The sequence below is a fragment of the Staurois parvus genome, unplaced genomic scaffold, assembly GCF_062004578.1.
Source record: "Staurois parvus isolate SC_StPar_1 unplaced genomic scaffold, SC_StPar_1.0 ptg000025l, whole genome shotgun sequence".
In the NCBI taxonomy this organism is placed as follows: domain Eukaryota; kingdom Metazoa; phylum Chordata; class Amphibia; order Anura; family Ranidae; genus Staurois; species Staurois parvus.
This window is the reverse complement of record NW_028317821.1, coordinates 29,638,752-29,659,149: the sequence shown is the minus strand read 5'-3', so window position 1 is coordinate 29,659,149 and position 20,398 is coordinate 29,638,752. Positions and strand designations below refer to the sequence as shown.

Below are 20,398 nucleotides of genomic sequence, written 5' to 3'. Positions count from 1 at the left end.
ACACAGGGGGTTGTAGGCTGTGCCAAAAGAAGGTTAGTCTCTTCAGCACGCCACACTGTTAACAACAAACAGATGTGCTAATACATAATACAGTGTGTCTTGCGGAAGGGCGCATTCCAAGAGTAGCTTCCCTGCTGCTGGCTAAGCTAGCCATAAATTGCTCAGACTTCAACCAATTCCTGTGAATCAGCTGAAATTCAAACCATGGGTGGCCCTGCCATGACACCACCTAGCTCAACAAACTTTGATGAGAATATAAAGGAGAGTCCCAATGTCAGTATGCAATGTCCGAGCAAGAAGGGATTCCTCCATCCACCTTGTTTGTGTGGATGGAGGAATGTGATGTTCGTTTGGCCTGTTGGCTGAAAAAAGAAAAACAAACCATCTATGGTCAGCTTTAGACAGGCAAAAAAGAGGAACAAACAAGCAGAAGACATGAAAAAGAATGTTTAGAAGAGAAGTATGGCCACTGAATTTTTCATGCTTCTATGCAGGGTCACAGGAGTGTATTACTTCTGTACTCCTGTGACCCAGATTCAGGCAACAGCATGCTAAAGCCCACTGTCAGCTGACATCACAGAGCTGGTCCAGACTCTGGAAGGATCCAAACTTTTAGCTCAGGATCTACCCAGATGCCAGACCGGGAGCTGTACAAGCCAGCTGCTCCCATTCCCCTCCCCAGTACAGTGCTCCATCAGAGCACAAAGCGGTGACTGACAGTCACGACTCTCTGCCTAGTGAAGACCAAAAACTGATTGATCAGCGATCATGTCATCACTCAGTTCTTGGGTCCTAGACTCGGCAGGGGACAGCTGCAGTATCAGAGCGATGCTGCAACCATATAGGTGTGTATGTATGTTTTTTTTTTAAAATCCCTGCAGTTATCCTTTAATCTTGAATATGTGAATTACAGTAAGGTCCATATATATTTGGACACAGGCACAATTTTTATATTTTTGGCTCTGTGTGCCACCAGAATAAATTAAAACAAAACAATCCAAATGAATTTGAAGTTCAGACTTTCAGCTTTAAATCAAGGGGTTGAACATAAATATCAAGTACAAATTTTAGGAACTGCAACCATTTTATACACAGTCCCTCCATTTTCAGGGCTCAAATGTAATTGGACAAATGAATATAATCATAAATAAAATGTTTTTTTTTTTATATCTTGTAGAGAATCCTTTTCTGGCAATGACTGCCTGAAGTCTGGAACCCATGGACATTACCAAAGGCTGGGTTTCCTCCTTTCTGATGCTTTGCCAGGCTCTAACTGTAGCTGTCTTCAGTTGTTCTTTGTTTGTGGGTCTTTCTGCCTTTAGTTTTGCCTTCAGCAAGTGAAATGAATGCTCAATTGGGTTGAGATAAGGCGATTGACTCGGACATTGCAGAATATTCCACTTCTTTTCCTTCAAAAACTCCTGGGTTACTTTTGCAATGTGTTTTGGATCATCATCTGTACTGTGAAGCGCAGTTCAATCAACTTTGCTGCATTTGGCTGAGTCTGGGCTGACAGTATCTCTCTAAACACTGCAGAATTCATCCGGCTACTTCTGTCTTCTGTCACATCATCAATAAACACCAATGACCCAATGCCACTGGAAGCCATGTATGCCCATTCCATCACACTGCCTCCACCATGTATTACAGATGACGTTGTGTGCTTTGGATCATGAGCTGTTCCAAGTCTTCTCCACACTTTTTGCTTCCCGTCATTCTGGTACAGATTAATCTTAGTTTCATCCATCCAAAGAATGCCTTTCCAGAACTGGTCTAGCTTTTAAAGATGTTTTTTGGCAAAGTCTAAACTGGCTTTTCTATTCTTATTTATTACAGGTACTAATATATCTCTGTTAATTTACACAGCACTTTACATATATATATATTGTACATTCACATTAATCCCTAACCCTCCAGGGGCATACAATCCAAAAGATTCTTCAGGCTTATGAATGGTTTGCACCTTGTGGTGAACCCTCTGTATTTGCTCTCTTGAAGTCTTCTCTTCATTGTAGACTTTGACAATGATATGCCCACCTCCTGGAGAGTGTCCTTCACTCATTTGCATGTTGTGAATGGGTTTTTCTTTACCATAGAGAGGATCCTGCATTATCCACCACTGTTGTCTTCTGTGGATGTCCATGCCTTTTTATGTTGCTGAACTCACCAAGTGCATTCTTCTTTTCTAAGAATGTTGACTTGGCCACTCCTAATGATGCTGCTATCTCTCTGATGGATTTGTTTTGTTTTTGAAGCCTTACAATGACCGGTTTCACTTGCATGGACAGATCCTTTGAACACATGATGTAGGTTCACAGCAATAAATTCCAAATGCAAACACTACACTTACAATTAACTCCAGACCTTTTACCTGCTTAAATGATGAAGAAATAACGAGGGAGTAGCCCACACCTGGCCATGAAACAGCATTTGGTTCAATTGTCCAATTACTTTTGGTCCATTGAAAAAGGGGGGATGGCTATTCTTAAGAGCTGTAATTCCTAAACCCTTCTTCCAATGTGGATGTGCATACCCTCAAATTAAACCTGACAGTGTGCATATCCATTATATGACTATAACTTGAATATGTTTTGGTAAATACCTGAAAACATCTAAAGTTGTGCCTGTGTCCAAATATATATGAACCTAACTGTATATGGAAAAATTAGATTTTTAAAGTCAGTCCAATTACATTGTTATCCTGGCTACAGACCCCTATCGGGTTACCCAAGTCAGCTAAAAACAACACTGTCAGAAACTGTAAGCCAAAGCCATTCCAGGCCAATACTCAGACAGGTAGGAAAATATTCATTTGTTTTAATTGTAGATGTAATATGTGATGTAAAATCAAACCAGTTTCATTGAATCATTTTAAAGTATGAAAAAAATAAATGATCACTGTTCACTAAAACATAGAGATCAGCTTTAATTTGAAGTCCAAACAAACTATTTACTTCACTAACACATGCAGCAGCTGTCAGCACAGTATAGACTGTACGTAGTCTCTGCCACATACATTATACAGCAATGTGTTCTGGCAGCAGTACGGGAACTTCCCGTTCCACTCTCGGAGCAAAATCAAGTCAGGCTGAGCAGTGCTCAGCCATTCACAGGAGGCTTTGTATTCTATGAAATAATACAAGTTTCCTCTGATTCACTGAGGAAGATGTCAAACAAAGTGAGAGTGGTGCTCAGCCTGACTTAACTCTGTTCTTGGAAAGGGACAGGAAGTTCCCATCCATCTGCTGGGACACAGCGCTATATACTGTATGCAGTCAAGGCTAGATACAGCTCATACACAGCTTATAGCCTCTGCACCTCGTAGTGAAGAAAACAGTTTGTTTGGACCAGTTTGGCCACTAAAACAAGTTTAGCTTTAAGTGATTGTAATTAGGACAGGATCAGACAAAACTGCAAAAGTGTGTCAACATTTAAGGAAAATAATCTAAAATACGACTGAAATTCTAATTCAATCTCAAAATTAAATTAAATGAAGATGCAAATTGGATGCATATGACTAGCATAACAGTAACGTTTCTGTTTTTTTCTAATATCTGTGCTTAGCCTATTATGATTTCCTGAAATAAAGGAAATAAAATTAAACCTTGCACACTATCCCTGCAAATGTACTGAGCACATGGTATTCTATCAGTGTGTTAAAGCTGATGTTGATTTCCATAATTCTGGGCCGCAAGTTACCTGAAAACCCCTACTAGAAACAAACAGCCAGATGCCATCATCCTGAACTGGTTCAAACTCTTAACTTTAATTTTCACCATGAAGAAACAAGCTCTTGCCAAATCCTGGAAACCTCCCAACTCAAGTTCCACAAAGTCAAAAGCCATATCAAGGAGGTATATGGATGGGCAGAGGAGTTTGATCAGCACAGAGTATTTAAACACTCCCAGAAGAGGTGAGTCCCAGAAGAGGAGAGAGTTATAATATGAAGGAAGGGTGCTGGGCCACTGACTCCTGAATTGTCAAATTTTCCAGCAAGTTCAAAGGAACATTGCAAATTAATAAACAAGAAATTATAGAAAAGAAAACTTGGCAAGTAAGCATTGAAATTATTTAATTTTTTCTTCTCATTGAAGACTGAGAACTGAGCAGTCCACAGTCTTTGATCGCTCAGTTCTCAAAGTAGAGGCAGCGAGGGACAAATGCAGCATCGGATCGAGGCTGTATCCACCTAGCGGAGTATAAATGTTTGTTTTTTTCATATCCCAGACATCTCTTTTAAAGTTGGTGACACGCACGTGAGGAGTCTGACTAAGACACGGAGCGGGAGCTCGATGTGAGAGCTCCCGGGTAACGGACTTTCCCATTGTCCTGCCGGGAAAAAGACTATGCAGAGGTGGTGGAGACCGAGCTGAATGCAGAGTCTTACCTGGCTGAAAGCAAGTCCCAAAAGCCCGTTTGTGAGAGGTCTGGGGCCAGGCTGAGACGGAGTGGGAAACCGAGAGTCAGAGACGGCTGTGAGAGGAGAGGCGTTGGAGTGTGGAGGACACCGGGTGGTCACATCACACCGCAAGGGAGCAATGGGAAGCGGAGAAGCCGGCCGGCGTCTGTGAGTGTGGACACGGCTGTCTCCCACGACTGATAAGGTTTTCTCCCCTTCTGCCTGAGATTGGAGAGGTCGAGACAGGGAGGGTGACATGCAGCTCGCTGGCTCTAGCCCTGATGGACAAGCGCATCCCTAGTAAAAATAAAGGATAACTTTACAGGATCGGACCAAGAGCAGCTGGGGGAGCCCCCCCCCAACCTGGGAGTCCTCAATTACATAGAAGTATTAATGAAGCAGGAGTCTTCACAAGAAAAAAATATGAAGCAGCATCATTAAAAGTACAGGAAGAAAGAGGAAAAAAGGGTGAGTGGAAGCTGCAATTGCTGTCTATAGTGACTACTGTGACTGATAAACTGTACTTTGAATTAAACTGTGATATAAAAGCTGTGGGGGGGGGGGCTTACCCAAGGGGCCTTGAGAGGAGGACAGATAAAAACCCATGAAGATTTGAGAGCCTGGTAGATGCCTTTAAGAGAAGAAGAAAAGAGAGGGAAGGGGAAAGAAAGGAAAAGAAAAAGGGGAAAGAAAGAAAAAGTCTTTAAAGGAGAACATCATAGGAAGATCTTAAACCCTAGAAGAAAGGGAGAACAACTTCCCCAATTCCCGGAAAGGAAAATAAAAATTGAAATTGATTAAATGAAAAATAAAGCGTCAAAGGGCAGGGGGGGGCCAAAACCTCCCAAACAAGTTCAATTAAAAAATTTTTACCCTCACAGGAAAAACAAACCCCAGAAAGACATCAGCAACAAGTGGAAGAAGTGAGATGGAAAATAGTATTGGCGAGCATTCCAGACTATCCATAGGAATAGCTAATAATAGTCAAAATATAGAAGAGGACCTAAATATGGAAAACTGAGAAGAACAAGAGCAGAGCTCACAATTGCCAACTAAAATGGAAATAGCAGAAATGTTCAAAGGACTTGAAAGATCAATAAAACAGGAAATGACAAAGCTACATAAAGATTTGGGGCAAATGTTGTCAAGGGTGGAAGAGACGGAAGGAAAACTAGAAAGACATGGTCAAATTATACAGAATTTTGAAAAACAATTAAGAGAAATGAGAAAAGAACAAAGGACTCTGCTATTTAAATTGGAAGATCAGGAGAATAAGGAAAAAAGATGCAACATAAGGATAAGAGGCTTGCCGGAGCTTGCTCAAGGAGAAGATCTGAGGGGAACAATAGTGAAAGTATTAAATAGTATAATGGATAGATCTACAACAGAGTCAATTAAAATGGATGGAGTATATTGAATTGGAAGAACTCAACAAGAAGGTAGATCAAGAGATGTAATTGTTCAGTTCCATTATTATCAAGATAAAGATGAGTTTTGGAAAAAGATAAAAGGAAGAGCAATAATTAAATATGGAGAAATAAATGTACAGATTTTTGCTGATTTGGTGGCGGAAACATTAATGAGAAGGAGACTGTTGAAACCACTATTGGAACAGATGAAAAAGCAGAATGTTCAATATAGCTGGCGATTTCCAGCATGTTTAATTGGGTGGAAAACCGGTCGATCGGCAAGACTGAGGTTCCCTGAAGACTTGAGAGACTTTTGTGAGAGACTTGATTTGCAGAAAATAGCTATTCCTGGGTGGGAAGAAGAAGAAGAAGGGGAGATGAGAGTTATGGATAAAAGGAGGGGGCAGATAGCTTTAAGGAGGAATAGAGAATGAAAATATGGGGTGAGAGATGTGGTGGGGGGGAGGGGAGGAGGAGAGGGGAGAAAGAAAGGAATTTTTAAAATGAGAGAGAGAGGAATAGGAGAATTTTTTTCCCTCCTTGCTTTGTCTCAGCTGGCTCGCCCTTTTTCCCCTTGTCCCCACCACTCCAGTCTAGTGTTTTATTTTTTTTTTAATTTTTCCTGTCTCAGGTATCGGAATGTGGCGGGACATGGAGGAGGTGTTACGGAAATGGAGAGGTGTTTATGGTCAGAACTCCACCTTAAGGTTGAATCAATGGTGGGGTTAGGACCACAAATGATTCGTAGGCAAACTACAAGCCTAAAGGGGGAGGGGGAGGAGGGGTGGGAGTAACACTCAGCATAAAGGTAGGAGATAAGAAAATCTGGGAGAAACCTAGGAGAAGAATGGAAGAATATAATAGCAATGGAGGTTAATTTTATGACCTATAAGGTCAAGGAGATAAATAGCCCAGAGAAAAGATTCAAGATACTTAGGGAAATACAAAAAAGATGCATTGAGGTAGTGTTTATACAGGAAACCTATTTAACCATTAGCCGCCCGGCCAATGGCCGTTTGGCGGCTTGAAATGTGCTCCTGTATTCCGGGTGCACGCCATTTGGCGTGCTCCCGCACATGCGCGGTTTGCGCGGTTGCAGAGCGACGCAGCAGTGCGATCTGTCACTGCCCGTGCACCTCGGACACGGCCGATGACAGATCCGAGTACCGGCTCCCGTTGCCGGTACCATGTGACCTGCTATGACCAATCACAGCAGGTCACATGACAGTTGTATACAATGGATGGCTTCATTCATGATGCCATCCATTGTATACTAGTGCCTAGCTGTGAATGGTCACAGCTAATCACATGCACATGTCATGTGATTAGCTGTGACCAAATCACAGCTAAGCACAAAAAAAAAAAAAAAAAAAAAAAAGCTGAATGAATCGATTTCATTCAGGTAAATGCTTGCTTATAGCAAAGTCATTCTTTGCTATAAGCAAATTGTGTAAAAAAAAAAAAAAATACTGATCACTTCCCCAAAGTAGTACAGTGTTACTATGGCAACATTGTACTATTTTGGTCATAGTAAAATATGAAAAACAATCTTAAAAAAAATAAAAAAAAAGTAATAAAAAATTAAATATAATAAAAAAATTAAAAAAAATTAAAAAAATATATATATATTTTTTTTTCATACTGTCACCAGTCAGTGTCGCTGTTCACCGCCATGCCAGTTATATGATGACGCTGTACTGCACTGGTGACAGTATGTAAAAAAAAAATAGTGAAAATAATTTTTTTAATTTTTTCATTTTCCGAAAAATTATGACAAAAAAATACAACTTCAAAAAACTCGCCATGCCTCTTATGAAGTACGTCGGACTGTCTACTCTGCAAAAAGGGGTCATTTGGGGGATATCTGTACTGTTCTGACATTCTTGGACCTCAAGATATTAGATTGGCCGTCAGTACTTCAGGATTGATCAATATTCAGATCTATACCATAGTTTGTGAACTCTATAACTTTCCTACAAACTAAAAAATACATCCTAATTTGGGTTATTTTCACCAAAGACATGTAGCAGAATACATCTCGGCCTAAATTTATGAAGAACAATTATTTATTTGTATACTTTTATAACAGAAACAAAGAAAAATGTGTTTTTTTTTTCAAAATTTTTGGTATTTTTTTGTTAATTTAGCAAAAAATAAAAAGCCCAGCGGTGATTAAATACCACCAAAAGAAAGCTCTAGTTGTGTGAAGAAAATGATAAAATTTTAGTTTGGGTACAATGTTGTATGACCGCGCAATTGTCATTCAAAGTGTGAGAGCGCTGAAACCTGAAAAATGGCCTGGGCAGGAAGGTGTAAAATTGCACGGTATTGAAACGGTTAATGCAGGAAACAAACGTGAAACTATATTCTAAGCACTACCCAATATGGTTTTATGCAGACTTCCCAACCAAACACGCTAAAGGCGTAGCAATAGGGTTTGCGAAACATATAGGGTTTAAATTGGAGAAAAAAATGGAAGACCCGGAAAGGAGTTTCTTATTCTTAAAGGGGAAATTACAGGAAGTGGAATGTATACTGGCAAATATATGCTGTCCTAATAAAAAAACTGAGGTCTATTTTAAAAAAATATTGAGGAAGCTATTAGATTTTTAAAAAGGCAAATTAATTGTGGCAGGGGATTTTAATTGTTGCATGGATCCTCTGATGGATACGACGCCACCTGTGCTGAGAGAAGGTAATAAACACCTGAAAGTATTATGGAAAATGATACAACAATGTCAGTTGGTGGACAATTGGAGAATTAAAAATCTGAAAGATAGAGACTATACATTTTACTCTCATGCACACAAGACGTATTCAAGATTGGATTATATAATGTTAGATCACAGACTTATAGGGGTTTATTTACTAAAGCTGGAGAGTCCAAAATCAGACTCCCTTCTGCATAGAAACCAATCAGCTTCCAGGTTTCATTGCCAAAGCTTCATTGAACAAGCTAAGGTTAGAAGCTGATTGGTTTCTATGCAGAAGGGAGCCTGATTTTGGACTCTCCAGCTTTAGTAAATAAACCCCATAGAGTCTTTAGTGAAAGCAAAGATAGAAGTTATAACATTATCAGATCATGCACCTGTCACAATGAGATTGATATGGGGAAGAGAACAAAAAAAGATAAACACATGGAGATTAAATGAAACACTTTTTCAGGATCAGGAGATGGAACAAAGGATTAAAAAAGAAATAGAGCAATATTTTGAAAGAAATGAGACTGAAGAGGTGTCTGTGGCGACGGTGTGGGAAGCCCATAAGGCCTACATTAGAGGAATCTTGATAGCAATTGGGGTGAAAAAAAAAAAAAAAGAAAGGAAAGAGAAAAACACACTCCTTAGAGAATTATTTGAATTAGAACAGATACATAAAAAGAAAATAACAAAAGAGATCAAGCAGAGTGTAATAGAAAAATGGGAGGAATTAAATAATTTAATGGAGGAAGCAATGAGGAGAGTGTTTAATAAGATGATAAGTGAAAGATGGGGAGATAGACCAGGAAAATATTTAATGAGAGCTCAAAGAAAAAAAAAGGTAGGAACTATATAGAAAAAATAAGAGATAATAAAGGAGAACTAAGATATTCTACTAAGAGTATTGTAAAAGTATTCAAAGATTATTATAGTAAGCTATATAACATCATACCTCAGCGGTCCAAAAGAGAAGAGGAAGAAAGAATGAAAAAAAGACAGGTATATTTAAAAGAGGCAGGTCTACCGAAACTGAGAGAAGATCAGTTCATATCCCTTGAGAAATCAATAACAATAGAAGAAATTAAAATTGCATTGAAGATCACTAAAAGCAGGGAAAAGTCCGGGACCTGATGGGTACACTGTGAGATATTATATAAAATGTAAAGATCAATTAATACCTAAATTGAGTTTATGTATGAATGCATTGGGAGGGGAGACGGAAATGAGAAAGGAATCCCTACAAGCTCTTATTACAATAATACCGAAAGAAGGGAAAGATAGTTCTCAGTGTTCCAGTTATAGACCGATATCCTTATTAAATATAGATACTAAACTGTATGCAAAAGTATTAGCAAATAGGTTAAAGGATTTAATGCCGGAGTGGATCCATATGGATCAAGTGGGGTTTGTCCCTGGGAGAAAGGGTAGGGATAATGGATTAAGATCACTATTTCTTATACAAAAAAGTAAAAGAGAAAAGTTTCCTGCTTTGCTACTGTCAGTGGACGCTGAGAAGGCGTTTGATAGATTAGATTGGGGGTATATGCGGAATACATTGAAGGTTCTAGGGATAGTCCCCAGAATGAGAGTAAGGATAACAAAATTGTATAGTCAACCATCTGCCGCAATAAAGGTTAATGGAAAAATATCAGTTTTGAAATGTATAACGGGACCAGACAGGGATGCCCATTGTCACCTTTGCTATTTGTCCTGTCCTTAGAGTCCCTTTTAGCAACAATAAGGAAAAACATAGATATAAAGGGAATCTGGATAGGAGAGACAGAGCATAAAGTAGCGGCTTATGCTGATGATTTGTTGTTTTATGTAGGTAACCCTAGGATAACATTACCCAATTTAATGAAAACACTGAAGGAATATGGGGAGTTGTCTATTTTAAAAATTATTCCAACCAAAATCGGAGATCTTGAATATAAATCTTCCATTAAGAGAGAAAAAGGCTTTGCAAAAAGAGTTTTCTCTTTCTCATGGAAGGAAAAAGAACTAAAATATTTGGGAATAAATCTAACTGTATCCTCAAAGAGTTTATATAGGGCAAATTATATCCCATTATTAAATGAAATCAAGGATGAAATGAGAAAATTAGGGACAGGTGGTACATCTTGGATAGGACGAATAAACCTGATAAAAATGGTAATAGCTCCAAAGATTTTATATAAATTTCAAATGATCCCAATAAAGCTCCCGGGATTGGATTTTAGAATAATGAAAAAAATGATAAAGTATATAAAACCTAGAATAAGTTATGAAGTTTTAACTAAAGACAAAGAGAATAGGGGATTGGGTGTTCCGTATTTTAAAAGATATTATAATTCAGTATTGTTATCACCAATTTTCGATTGGACACATAATGCACAAGGGAAAAGTTGGGTAAATATAGAAAATATATTAAGCAAAACACATTTGAGTAGGATAACATGGTTACCACCTCACTGTCGTGGATTGATAGATAGCACAAGCACATTTACACTAAATGTTTTGAAAATTTGGGATACAATGCACAAGCAAATGGGATGGGAATTCAACTCAATATTGATGCCCATTGTAAATACAGATTTTTTTCCCGCCGGGGAATGAAAATATTGCAGGAAAATGGATAAAGAAGGGAGATGCACAATTGAGAGATATAATGAAAGTGCGGAAATTTGTCCCTTAGAGGAAATGAAAAGGAGGACTGAGCTGTTTACTAAAGTGGATGTGTGGCGGTATTGTTAACTGAAGCATTTCATAGGAAAACTCCCTAGGCCCTTAAGGAAAAAAGAAAAGTGGAACCCATTTGAACATTTACTTAGTACACGAGGTGATGGGAAACATGGAACTTCAAAAATATATAATATTATTACGAGGTTGACAACAAACACGATCCCTGCTTATATGGAGAAATGGAAAAAAGAATTAGGTTTTAGGATAGAGGGAGATAAGCAAATAAAGATTTATAAGTTAACACACGGAAATGTAAATATGAAGGATGTAGAGATGAATTACAAATGTTTAGCAAGGTGGTACATGACACCAAATATAGTTCACAAACAAAATAGGGACAATTCACCTTTATGTTGGCAGGGATGTGGGGAACAGGGCACGGTGGTACATATCTAGTGGGAGTGTCATAAAATTCAGGAATACTGGGAGGAAATAATACACCAAATACAGGAAGCAACAGGGATAAAAATACCAAAAGACCCAGGGATATGTCTCTTACATGGAACAGAGCTAACGGTTAAAAAATACAAAAATTCTGGGTTATTGCATTATATTAACGCAGCAAAAAGTTTGATTCCCCAAATTTTGGAGGGAACAAGAAGTAACAAAAGTATCGGATTGGATAAGAAAGGTGGATCAAATATATAGAATGGAGGAACTGTACCATATAGATGAGGATACAATAGAATGTCTTTGCGAGAAATGGAAAAAAATCGAGGAGTTTAAGAAGCTTACGTTAATGGAAAACACTTAGGAAATAGAAGAGGAAGAAAGCCCTAGGACTCTCAATGAGAGGGGAGAGAAGCTGAGTGGAGAGGGAGGGGGGTGGGTGCTGGTAGTTGAGGGGAGGGAAGGGGATGTAGTGATTGGGATAGGGTGGGGGGAATGGGAAGTTTTATATTTTTCTATTTTTTGATGAGAACAGTTTAATAAGAGTTTTTATTCTCTGACTTTTACTGATGAAATGTAAAATTTAATAAAATATTAATAAGAAAGAAAAAAGTTAGTGACAGGATTTCTAACTGTAGAAGAGGTCTCCTGCCCTGTCAAACAGAGTTTCACTGTGTAGTGGAGCTGTATTATTTTCAGGACTGGATAAACAAATCAAAATCCTTTGACAGGCAAATTAGCTCCCTTTTTATCTTTTTCATCTGTATTTAGCAGTTTAGCGGACGTTCAGCTTTAAATATGCAACCAATGTGAAGTCAAATCAATTAAGAAAATGAGCTAGAGTTGTCAGAAATGATGTAAGTGAAACCTCATCTTTTTGAGGCCTTCAGATTTATACATGTGAAAAGTTAGCTGCATAAAAGTGCCTTTCATAGGATGCAGTGAACAAATTTATGGTATTATTTCCAGTGGATTAAACATCTCCTCTTTTCTGTTTTCATGTATTTGTTTTGACATTTCTCATGCACGGCACCCAGATTTCTCAGCCATGCCCTGCACAGAAATGTAGAAGAATTAGTGTTCATTTGTGACACAGTACTATCAGTCAGGATAGCCAACTTATGTGCTAGGTAACTCATTCACAGCCATAAGGAAAGATACATACTTTAAAAAACACCCAGGTCAAAGTACATCCCTTAACATAAACCCTGTGCGATCACTGTAAAAGAGAACTAGTAATTATAATTAAGTCCTAAAGCTGATCTGGCCATCTCGCAGAATATTTCAAATATTACAGTAGATCCAATGAGACATTCAGTAACATGATGGATTAACTTAAGCATGTTGTTAAAGATACCATGGTAGTTAAACTGCCAGACAACTGAACCCACATGTGATGATCAGCATAGAGAGAGATAACTATCCCATTCACCAATAATAACCAGCTGTCAGAACACAGACTGGCTACTGCAGACAGTTTCTATGGCTTAGGTTGGCCTTCCAGTAATGTTCTGTGCATCACCTACAGGGGTTCACTAAGTATCTGGTGCACCTGTACATGGTAGCCAGTCAGTTTCTAACCTCAGATCATTCAAATAAGCTTTAGCAAATACAAACCCGTAAGCTGATTGGTTTCTATGCAGAAGGTGACAAGATTCTGGGTGAACCAGCTTTAGTAAATAACTCACCCCCCAGTGTCCAGTGGATACATGTACAATTCTAACAAATCATTTGAGGGGCTGAGTGACCAGAAACCTTCTCGTCTTGTATAGTATAATCTTCAGGTGGCCATTCAACCTGCCATTTTGGGGAAAAAAATTCACTGTATGCAGCCAGTTCCATAAATGAATAGATGCGTTCTATATAGGTGGTATGATTTGTTTAAAGGCCCCTGCTCACAGGCATCAAAAATGGGCATTTGGCAAGTGTTCCTAATAGCCACAGCTATCAATGCTTGCTAACTTTTTTTCTTTACAGTGGTGATAAACACAAAAACAAGTATTTATTAAATTGCCACTTTTTTCACCTGTGAAGCAAGTCTGTTATTTTACAATTTCCTTTAACAGACCAAGCTGTCCAGACAAAGAAGTAGTTAGAGGATTGAGATAAACCATTTACAACTGTTGAGATGCTTACAATGGTTGTTTGTTATCCATTTATGTAAAACCTTTATACCAAAAGGAAACAAACTGCTATAACTGCTGAGAAAGTGTTAGCTGGAGTTCAGCTTCAATTTGTTAGTTAAAGTGGAGTTCCACCTGATTTTTAAAGTTTGGCTTCATGTATTGCTTCCTGCTGTCCCATCAATGTTTGGCACATTTTTTTTTTTCTCCTAAAGTTTTCATACCTTAAGGCTACTTGAAGCACTGCACTTCCGATGTAACTCGCCATGGCGAATACGTCACATCCTCCTGGCTATTGGTTCCTGGGATGTATGTGTCATCAATCCCAGAAGTCAATGGGCATCCCCCACTCTGCAATGAGTGCGCCGTGATTTCTTCTCATTGCGTAAGCAACAGATCAGGAGGTGCATGCTGGGTAGCCGGAAGAAAGTGTGGCTGGGCTTCAAATGCCCACAGTGAAGATGGAAGAACACAGGATCATGAGGGGCCAGTGAGTATCTTTAAAAAAACAAGGAAGACAAAAAATTCCATCTGCAGCGTTTGCCATTTTGCATGGCATTAGCTGCGACTGTCATGGAGGAACTTTAAAAAAAAAAAAAAAATGACTGGAACTCTGCTTTAAATCCATCTAAATCTTCTAGTCCAACAGTACCCTCTCCCCAGACTGACAATGCTACTGTACAAAACATGCCAGCTTTACTACTTCATCCAGAAAGCAGACACCCTAAGACATGACTGTTACTGGCCAGATCACCAGGTGAAATAAAGAAAGGAAAAAAAACCTAGAAAAAGAAAACTAATACAGCCAACACATCCAATGACTGCAATACAATACATTTTGTTTTTGCGTTTAATACTGCTCTAAAGATGTATTTTTCGAAGTCAGGATACCCATTACTAGACTATTATTTCTAGTACGTAAATGTACAACATTGAAACAGCCCTCTTCTATTCCCCCCCACGTTTCAGGACTGGCGTAACAAGTTAATACTGCACAATTTAAGTGCGACAAATCTTTCACCCACATAAATTCAATAGCTTTTGGGACCCATGGCTAATGGTCCCTGGCCAGGCTCCCTTACGCTTTAGATATTTCAGTGTAAGTACCTACAATATGTAATAGTATCACATCCCTGATGACGTATGCTTACTGTATATTGACTAAACTGTTAGCAGTGGGGTTGATTTACTAAAACTGGAGAGTGAAAAATCTGGTGCAGTTCTGCACAGAAACCAACCAGCTTCCAGGTTTTATTCTCAAAGCTTAGTTGAACAAGTTGTAGTTAGAAGCTGGTTGGTTTCTATGCAGAGCTGCACAGATTTTGCACTCTCCCGTTTTAGTAAATCAACCCTGATATCTAGTAGTTTATGTTGTGGCTGTATACTGTGGCAGGGTATGCTCTAGATTGGATGAACCAGGGGCGGACTGACAACTCATGGAGCCCCCAGGCAATAGGGGATCATGGGGCCCCTGTGTCCTTGCCCAAACTCAACAAAGCCTATGAAAAAGGTACCAGGGGCATCTCATGGTGCCCCCTACTGACCCCAGGCCCTCGGGCAGTGCCCCAGTTTCCAAATGGTCAGTCCACCCCTGGGATGAACCTTTACTTTTTCGTTAAGCATTAGTATTATCTTTCTAAATACTGTACTGATGTTTCTAATTGAGACTTTACATTCCCCAATTTTTTTTCTTTTCCATTTGAGCTGCATAGGGAGAGTGTGCATATTTCTGACAGCCTGCGTTCCTGATATCTCTCTGGGGTTATTATCTTATAAGCACGTCTACGTTCAAACTGATGATGCTGCTCTCTGAAGTTATCACATCGAAATGTATGATTATGACCTTCTTATTTTTTTTTTTTTTGTAAAGTTAAAAAAACTCAAGAAAAACTATTTGTATAGAAAAAATACAAGTTTCAGGGTATTTATCCTGGTCTGGCTTCCTTACCCAACTAAAATCAAAAGGAAAAAGATGCATTGGATACAGATTTGCAGTAGGACAATCAGGTTATCACTAGGTGTACTTGCTCCAGGTCGGAACCACCCCACAAAATGGAAACACTCCTTAGAAAAGGAGGTACAACAGAGAGTTGAAAATCCATGTATAATGAGAGTGCCAAACATCCAAGAGTTCACAATAATGATAACATTAGTTCACAGTAGGAGAACAAAGAACAGTCAACACATTTCAAAGGTAAAAAAAAAACTCTCCCTCCTTTGGGGCTAAAAGAACAGATATAAAAAATATAAAAATGGGTAAATAAATAAAATCTATATCAATCAAGGTCACAATAAACAGCATCAACTGATAACAGTTATTATTTTGTATATTATATTGTTTATTCTCTTGTACAACTAAATATATCAGTTGATGCTTTTTATGATGCGATTTGTGCAAAAATGGACATCAACAAATCTTTGCATGGATGAGAATTATTGGGATTTGGTACAGTTTTCTGTTCCCCTGTGATGCTGACTTTCACCATACTGATCTGGGAAAGCAGAAAACCCTCAAGACCCTTGTACAAAATAAAATGTAACTGATTATCTACCGGTAAGTTGGAATCACAATGACATACTCATCTCTTGTATTATTCCTAGAATACTCAAACATGTTTTCAAGTCTGACTTTTGGATAATGACCTAATGAATCATTTAGTGTCTGTTAACCATAAAGTGTGTATTATAACCTATGACCATATGTCTCCAATCCCGCCTTGTCTCTCCAGTGTCTGATTGCCTTCCATTGTATATTCCCCTTAAGCCATGTATTTCTGTATGTCTGGTGAGATAACATCACAAGCTGTACTTTGTATGACATAACATGACTCACAGCACATATATCTTCTGGACAATGAACATAAACCAATCCATATATCAATGTGAAACTCAGGTGCTATCTTCCTAAGAGGTCAGGAAACATAAATCTAAAGGTTCTTTACATGAACTTGTATAACCCTAGGTTCACACCAAAGCCTTTTCTGCAGCATTTTGCAGAAACACACAGCAGTCCATTTAACACGATTTCCTACGAGACAGGTTTGCATCTCTGCGTTTTCACCCAGTGCGTTTTTGAAAAGGGTCAGGGACTTTTTTGAATGTAAAACATTGCATTTTTGGTTCTATAGACTTCAATGGGAATGCTGCAGAAAACCATGCGTTGCGTTTTTGCTGCGTTTTGCGTTTAAAATCTGCCAAGCAACAAGAAAAATTAAAAAAAAAGCAAATGCATACAAAAAAACGCAAGTGCAAAATGCAACACAAAACGCAATGCGGAAACACATCAAACGCAACCTGCATAGGTGTGAACCTAGACTTACAGTTAACATTCTATTATGCTGGGTACTGCCCATATGAGTTTAGCTATGTGGGTGGCCCTGTCAGCTACTTCATAAATAAATAGTGTGGCGCTCAAAATAAATAGATAAATAAATAAATATGAAAATAAATATGTGACCAAATAAATGAATAAATAAACATGAAAATATAAATATGTGACCAATTCATATAGTGTAATCCATGAGATACTACCAAAAAAATAACATAAAATAAATATCAATACATAATGAATAACTGCGTATCATATATACCTCAAGTGATCACATAAACAATTAATCTAGTGTCTAAGATCAAAATCATGCTTATACATAAAAAATATTATATTAAGTGACCAAGTATTATTACACCCTATACAAAGTGAAAAAAGTGCTAAAGTGCCAAAACAGGTGCAAAAAACATATATTCAAACTTTTAGATAATCAATGGAAAACACAGTCCATCAGGTGATAGGTATAACCATGCAATGTGTGGTGATAAAAAATTGGTGATTTGTGCCAAACTCCTCTCCTACAGGTGGCTAGATTGCCTCCTCACCTCCTCCCGGTGACCCCTAGGGGCCAGCAGGCTTGCAGGATCACCCTGGATCCCTAATTCAAATAGGCCAGCAGCTTTTCTCCTTCATTAGATCCCTTTGTGAGACTCCTGTTTCTCTTACTCAGCCAAGATGTCTCTGAAGAACAATGGCTCACCAGTCCAGTGAGCCAAGAAAGAGAATGCCCTCTAAGTGCAGTATTAATGACTCCTTTATTTAAAAGTATAGAGTAGCAACACTCACATTTCCTGGCAGTCCACCCTCCTCACCGATGTGTGGGTACACTGCATGTGAATGGGACTTCCTAGGTGCAGCAAGATGGCGTCGCACGCCGGAAGTGCGTCACCACGCACTGGAAACTGCGGACTCGCGAACCTACGCGTTACGTCACTGTCTGCTCGTGACTTCCTTGGGGTACAAGAAAAATTTTAAAAAAAGCAAATGCATACAAAAAAACGCAAGTGCAAAATGCAACACAAAACGCAATGCGGAAACACATCAAACGCAACCTGCATAGGTGTGAACCTAGACTTACAGTTAACATTCTATTATGCTGGGTACTGCCCATATGAGTTTAGCTATGTGGGTGGCCCTGTCAGCTACTTCCCGTCTGACAATTGTAGGAGTCAGACAGAACATGGTTGGCCACAAAGCAGCTGCATCCAATCAGATGCAGACACCGTTTGGGTGTTCCGCCAGACACTGGCTGTGGCTATCAGAAACAAAATAGCTGCAGCAGGAGAGTTCTCCATACACACTGTATAGCATGAATGAGGGAATCTCTCAGATTATTTTCATTGAGTCCGCAGAATGAACAAAATTACACAGATATAACATGCAAAGTTACTGAAACAATATATTGTATATCTTCTAGGGAAATTTTTTAAATGTTTATTATGCCTTTGGCAGACCATACAAGATTGATTTTTTTTTTATTCAACCAGCAGGTTGAAAGAAAAAAAAAAGAGCTGATTACCCATCCACACATTTGATGTGAATAGGGGAATCCTTACTGCTGATTAATTGTATTCTGGCAGCAGGGAACCTACCCTGCCGGCAGAATACAATGATCAGTATTGCCAGCTATAGCCAGCAGGATTGAACGTTCAGGAAAAACCTGACAGGCTGATTGTGCACAAGTCAATCAATAAATCAACTTGTGTACAACCACCCTGCCCAAACATGTTTCGGTCAATCCCTGTTGCACCAGCCTAATTTCAATCCATGCATGTCCGGTTTAAGCAGTAACCTGAAAATCTACCTTTTTTCTGGAGTTCCTCTTTAAAAATATTAGTGTACTTCCAGCTATGCGAGAGTGCCTACAGCCTCATAACTGTAGAACTGCATAGTAAGCTTTACTGCAAGTCTAGGTATTTTGCGGTGCATTTTGCAGAGACAAACTATAGTCCATTAACATGGTTTCCTATCGGTCACATTCACATCTGTGTGTTTTTTGGAAAGGGTTAGGGATTTTTTTTTTTTTTTTTTTTTTTACACGCAGCAGTTTCCGTTTTTGGTTCCACAGACTTCAATGGAAAAGCACCAAAAATGCAAGTACTTTTTTTTTTTTTTTTTTATCTGTTTCCGCTGAATTTTACCTTTTTCACCTGCATTACAACAAACACCTTCCTACTACCAACAAACTTCCAAAAGAAGCAAACCACATTAAAGAACGCATCATAAATGCATGCGCCAGAAGAATGCATCAATCGAACACGCATGTGAGCCTAGCCTAAGACACTGTTGTCTCCAACTACTAGTCTCAGAACATTTGTAGTGTGATTTTGTGATAAAGCGATGTTGCTCACTGTTGTTTTTGCCCCACCTCTACCACGATGGTCACCCATAAATAGACACAAAGTGCAGAAGAAAGTATAGTAAGTTAGCAATTAGGAAAACATCAGCTGCAGAAAGACCACAGGAAATACTAGTGACTAGACCTTTGCCCTCTACTTGCCATCTAAATCTGCTAGCACAGGGGTCTCCAAACTTTCTAAATAAAGGCCAGTTTATTGGTCTTCTGACTTTAAAGGGGCTGGACTGTTGCCATTGGGAGTAGAAAAGGTCCCAACATCAGCAGGAATAAACCTTGCCCATTCTTTGGTGTTAGTGGGAGGAATGGCACCCCTTGGTTCATCGTGAGGAATTGTGCCCCATTGTTGGTGTCATTGTGAGGAATTGTGCCCCATAATTGCTGTCATTGAGAGGAATTGTGCCCCATAATTGGTGTCAGTGGATGAAATAGTGCCCCAAGGCCCAGTAAAAGCAGGCAAAGGGCCACAAACAGCTTCTGGGGCCACAGTTTTGAGTTCACTGTGCTAGCACATTGAACATTGCCCTCCCACCAGACTAACAATTCTGCTGTCCAAAGGCATTTCCGTTGCTCCTCCATCAAGAGCGGAGACACCCTATGAAAGGAAGCGTGTTACTGGCCAGATTACCAGGTGAAAATAAAGGAAAAATAGCCCAGGCAGGGAAAATTAACCAGTTTCCCTCTGCTCTATAGCAGTTTTACTGCTACAGGGAGGTTCTCTTATGACGTGTATATATGTGATTTTGCACTCCCGCCTCACGGGGGGACGAGCGCATGCCACCAACAGATTGCTTCTGCTGTTATCTGTCATAGCAGAAGCCGATCTGTGAGTTCAGGCGGACGGATATTAATCGGCACCCGCAGATCGTCGAGCAGGGAGGAAGTACACAGCTGTGCTTATGTTTACATAGGCACAGTTGTGTTGTGACAGGAGAAAGTGATCCATCTTGTGTCCCTGAAGAGCTGGGAACAG

At 39.2% G+C, this 20,398-nt stretch overlaps 1 protein-coding gene across 4 annotated transcripts in view; it reads right to left on the bottom strand.

Annotated features, from left to right (window-relative positions):
- PLEKHG7 (pleckstrin homology and RhoGEF domain containing G7) overlaps positions 1-20,398 on the bottom strand; it is a 138,771-nt gene that overhangs the window by 93,974 nt on the left and 24,399 nt on the right. The window contains exon 2 of one of the 4 annotated variants that reach the window (XM_089652640.1): positions 17,856-18,020. The exons of the other annotated variants lie outside the window; for them this stretch is intronic. The gene's annotated coding sequence lies outside the window, so the exon portion shown is untranslated. The remainder of the gene's footprint in view (positions 1-17,855; positions 18,021-20,398) is intronic. 4 annotated transcript variants of the gene reach the window in all.